We start from the raw sequence: 5556 nt of genomic DNA, 5'->3' as shown, positions 1-5556 counted from the left end.
TATGTTTGAAGCTATAACCATGCTGCTTGTTGCATATCTATCAGTGTGTTGGGTTGTGGGTAGAATAGTTCTACATTGAACGGAAGTAAATCTGCGAGGCCAGGCAGGTATGCACAAATATTTCCCATGGTCTGATGGATAAATACAACAGTCAATACAGTGTGGAGCTGAAGGAACTCAGCAGGTCAGGCAGCATGAGAGGAGCAAGAAAATCAACGTGTCAGGTCAGGACCACACTGTATTGACTCTGACTCCAACATTTGCAGTTCTTGCTGTCTTTGAGAGATGGTTAGCATCACTGGTGGTCCAGTGGTTAGGATTCGGCGCTTTCACCGCTGCGGCCTGGGTTCGATTCCCGGTCAGTGCAGCACATTTTGGGGTGGCTCAGTGGCTCAGTGGTTAGCATTGCGGCCTCACAGTGCCGGGGACCCAGGTTCGATTCCAACCTCGGGTGACTGTCTGTGTGGAGTTTGCATATTCTCCCCGTGTGTGCATGGGTTTCCTCCCGGTGCTCTGGTTTCCTCCCACAGTCCAAAGATGTGCAGGCTAGGTGGGTTGGCCATGCTGAATTGCTGGTTGTGTTCAGGGGTGTGTGAGCTGTAGGGGATGGTTCTGGGTGGGATGTTTCAAGTGGCGGTGTGAAATTGGTGAGCCGAAGGGCCTGTGTCTACACTGTGGGTAATGGAATTTAATCTCAATACAACATCTTGGCTGAAGCATTGAAATATGCCGACGCTCACAAAGGCAGAGATTCAGGTACTCATCTGGTGTTCCCTTTTTGTGTAGCGAAGGCAGAACTAAACCCGGGTTACACAATAACTCGGTTAGCCATCATGAATGAGGCAACATGACGAGAATTTTTGCAGCACTGCCCCTTGTGTCTGTGCTGGTCATAAAGCACCCACCTATTCTGATCCCATTTTGTAGAACTTAGCCCATCGCCTTCTAGGTATTCTTCATCAACATGTTCTGAACACATGATGACACTTGTCTGGCAGAGGTGGAACTCAAACTCAGATTTCTGGCTCAGCGGTAGGGACGCTACCACTGAACCACAAGACCCCTTTATAGAGCTCTGATGAAGGGTCACCAGACCCAAAACATTAACACAGTTTTCTTCTTCACAAATGCTCCCAGAGCAGCTGAGCTTTTCCAGCAACTTTGTTTTTCTGCCCCTTTAAAGAATTTGCATTTATTGGCGTTTTTGTCAACCCATTCAGCCAAGCTTATGACTCCATTCTGAAGGAGGTTGGACTGAACTGGGATCCCCTGCCTCAACTGTAGGTATCATTCCGACAAAATTCCACAACCCCTACCCCTACCCAGGAGTTTTGATGGCAATGGCGTTTCAAGAGTTCATCAAAATTGTTCTTCAGTGTCTCAAGGGTTCCTGCCTGGACCACCCTTTTAGGCAGTGCGTTCCAGAAACCCACCACTTCTGGGTGAAAAGTTTTTGAACAAATCCCCTCAAAATAGCCTGCTTGTTGTATTAAAACTGTAAGCCCTGATATTGATAGACAGGGAATAAAGTTTTTCCTAACGCTTAGCCAAATCCCTCAGAACTCTTTGAACCTCAACCAGGTTCCTCCTCAGTGTCTTTGTTGCAGTGAAGATTGTCCCGTGTGAATTTAGCCCCTTTCTATAATTGAAATGTTCCTGCCCGAGCTGTATTCGTCAATTGGAATCAAAATTAACTTTTGGCAGGAAGTAAGCGTGACTTTTGAAGAACATTTCTGCAACTTGAAGCTTTCATTCGGCAGTGTAGCACAGTGTAGAGTGATAATTCTTGCTGTGTGTACTTTAATGCTCCAGACACAAAAGCTACAAGTATGAACATCAGGCTCACAGATGACACAAGAATGGGAGGTGTGGTAAATAGCAAAATGCTTTAGTCTCTGGGCACACCGTGTTCTAACTGTGGCACAACTAATGTTATTTACGTCTGCTCTTATAGTCAGGCAAGTATCCAATATGGTGCTTTTACCACCTTATCCACAGGCCCTCCTGCCTTCAAGAATATGCTTATGTGCACAGCAAGGTCCTCGTGATTCTCTGTACATTCTAAAACTTCCATTTAACATGTCTTGTCCTGACTTATTTGCCCTCCCAAAACGCTTCGCCTGACACTTTTCAGGATTGAATTCTGTTTGCCTCTTTTCAGGCCTTCTAACCAGCCCATGTGTGTAATCCTGGAGACTAAGGCTTTTTGCTGTTTACCACATCGCCAATTCTTGTGGCACCTGTGAACCTGCTGTTCACACTTGTAGCTTTTGTGCCTTGAAAATTAATGTACACACAACAAGAACGATCACTTTACGCTGCGGTATGCTGCTGGATGAATGCTTCAAGTTGCAAAAATGCTCTTCAAAAATCACACATACTTCCAGTCGCAAAGTCAGTTTTGGTTCCAGTTTGCCAATTCCGGTGTATCTCCTAGGCTTTTAGCTCCTTAAGCAGTCTGAGACCATTAAATTATTTCTTGGGGTCAGAAAGGTGTCCTATGAAAAGACATTGAGTAGAATTATATTCTTGAGTTTTGGAAAATAAGGGTTAACCTTACTGAGTCAAACGTTTGGAAATCAGGTGCGATAAATTGTTTCCATCTTCAGGCAAAATCACACAGTACTTAGAAAATTTCCAATCTCCAAATGATGAAGTTACACAAACATTGAGTTTGGTTGACAGTTCACAGATCAGGGATCAAAACTCCGAACTTGCCTGTCGTTTATAGATCTAACTTTGTATTCCACTGTGTAACTGTGTCAAAAATTGAGTCCGAAATTTTGATTCTAATTAGATTTAGTTGCATGATAAATGGTATAAATAAGGCATGGAGTAGTATGTTTGGGAAATATGACAGTGCGTTCACAATGGATGAAATAAATTCACCTCACTTTTCTAGGGTGTAGTTCAGGGAATTGTACCATACCTGGGAACTTTCTTCACGGACTTAACAAAATTGGATTCGGCTTTCCCCAATTATCGTTTCGTAAGTCTGTTTTACAAGATTTGGATTCCTTATTTGCTGATGAGCACTATTGTTACAGTTTCATTGCAAGCTGCTCATAGCAATAAAAGAAACGAATAAGTATGATTAATGATACTGATGAGAATAATGTGATGCTTTGTGTTGCAAATCAAACAATATGTAAATAAAGAAACATGCAAAAGGCTTTGCAGTTGATTGAATACAGGTTTAGTTTTTCTAAAGATTGGATAAAGTGGGCATCATTTTTATTTTGTACAGGTAAATTTGTTAGCTGGACGTCACTGCCTATTGTGCAGTTGAGCAGCTGAGAATGGCATCAGCTTGGTACTGATCTATTTGAGTGGAACAAAGGGCTCTATGTAATGGCCAAAATATAAACCTGGTGGAATGATCGATCATTTGTGTTTGACCTTTGACTATTTCCTAAAATTGAAACAAGTTTACAGAGTTTGTATTTCACTGCTGATCTGTTAAATTTCATGATCTCATAGTACCATTTGACCTTTGTATATATTGAATTAATTTTCTTTGTTCATGTCTATTTCTTACAGAATGGCTTGATCAACTTCGACAAGAGACGAAAGGTGATTGTACTGTGCAAAATGTTTGTAAATGCATGAAACGGGAAAAGCGTGCCTTTCAATATTGTTGTGCTTTTTCTGCTTGATGGGGAATGTTGGAAGAGTCTGCAACTGCATCTTAAATGTGGATGATCACTCATAAATTCAATAAAGAAATCAGGAGAAGCTTTGTTGCTCGCAGCAGTCAGATTGCAGAAGCTGCTGCTACCAGGACGAGTTGAGAAGAATAGCAGAGATGGATTTGAGAGAAAGTTAGATGTCAGAAAGGGCACAAAGAGGCACATTAAGAATTTGGAGCATGGTGGGAGAAGTGTAGAGAGCAGCATGGAGCAGTTCAGCCAAATGGCCTGTTTTTGCACTGCTGTTATGATGCAAGTTACCTTTCAGCATTCACAACCAGGTCCAGGACCTGCCAGGTGTTCTGTGAATGAAGATGTTGTGAAGTTAGTCTGGGTGCAATGGAAGCTATTTCATTATCGAAGAGAGTGAGTAAATAATCTCTCCATATTAGTTGGTATTTTCCGTCAGAAGAGAGGCATCGGTTACTTATGGAAGATCAGAAAGTGAGGGAGTGCAGCCGTTGGGGTCATCACTGACTGGGCATTTGATTCCATATTTCTGAATTTGGTAAGACCAACTTCTGAAATATCTCTGTTGCCATGGTTACTATTGAGGGTATCGTACAATCCCTATAGGGTGGAAACCGGCTATTCGGCCCAACAAGTCCACACTGCCCCTCGGAAGAGCATCCCATCCAGACCCATTCCCCATGTCTAACCCACCTCACCTCAACATCCCTGGGCACTATCGACAACTTAGCATGGGAATCCACCTCCCCTGCACATCTTTGGACTGTGGGAGGAAACAGTAGCACCCAGAGGAAATCCATGCAGACGATATTTTGGTCTTGTACTGCAGCATTCAGCAGACAGCGTGAGAATATTAACATGATACAAAGTTCAATTCATTGTTTATCACATGGTTTTGCTGACAAAACTGTAACTTGAGGTGCCATTTTAATCTAGCCTATGAATAGAATAGGTTGCAATCAGAAACAACTGACGCCGAATTTGCCAAGCTGGGCCCTGTGGTGTAAAATCAGCTGGGATGCAAAATAGGCATCCAACGCTGTGTGACTCCACTTAATGAGCACAGAGTGTCATCTGTCAAATAGCCCGTCATTTCTCATGGATGATGCTTCAAGTGTTTATTTCAACTGACCTGTTGAAAACTGGCATGCACTTTCCAACTTAAAAGTAACGTTATCAACATTTGACTTTGAGAGTTCTGCCCCTCTTTACATGTCAAATTGTGACAAGGTTCAACCAAGAAGCCAATGTGATTGAAAGAAAATAATCCAGTAACTTCTCGCGGCACATGGCCCGTAAATTTAATGATGCCGCAACTTTGAAAAATTAACTCAACATGTTCACCCTCTGCCTTGGTATCAATTACGATAGACCAGCCACTTATTTTGTACTTTGCAGAATTTCTTTTGCTTGGATAAATGATCTTACATAATGTTTCTTGCCTTCAACCTAAATCAGCTTCTGGTTCTGAGGTGAATCCCTAATACTTCTTTGAAAAAAAATCCATCATTGAATCATGAATTTGTGACCTGAAACCATCCTGGATAATCTGTACAGAAATTTATCCTTGAAAAGTCACATAAATGTCATTTATTTCCAAAGCAGAAATATTTTTGTGACATGATTTACCGTGTGGTTGGAATAAAGTTATTGATGCTGTTTAAAGTACCACTGAGTAGGATATAGCAGTTACACTTCTTGCAATTTTAACATTTTGTAAACAGCTTGTTATTTATTTGTGTTCGTTCAGGAATATGAAATCATTTCGTGTCTTAAATATATGCAGTTTGCTTGTCAATGTTACATCATTCGCCCAGACGAGAAGTTTCTGGACCTGTTCTTCACACAACTATACTTAGCTGAGAAGAACAAGTAAGTAACTGGTATTGTAGGAATG

The 5556-nt window shown here is 41.8% G+C and overlaps 1 non-coding gene across 1 annotated transcript; it reads left to right on the top strand.

Annotated features, from left to right (window-relative positions):
* Window positions 1-292: 292 nt before the first annotated feature.
* Window positions 293-367, top strand: trnae-uuc (transfer RNA glutamic acid (anticodon UUC)). Its single transcript has one exon. It is a non-coding gene; the product is annotated as a tRNA-Glu (tRNA).
* Window positions 368-5556: the final 5189 nt, after the last annotated feature.

Source organism: Stegostoma tigrinum, chromosome 8, assembly GCF_030684315.1.
Source record: "Stegostoma tigrinum isolate sSteTig4 chromosome 8, sSteTig4.hap1, whole genome shotgun sequence".
Taxonomy (NCBI): domain Eukaryota; kingdom Metazoa; phylum Chordata; class Chondrichthyes; order Orectolobiformes; family Stegostomatidae; genus Stegostoma; species Stegostoma tigrinum.
The sequence above is the reverse complement of the archived record's forward strand: the minus strand, read 5'-3'. Positions and strand labels throughout refer to the sequence as shown.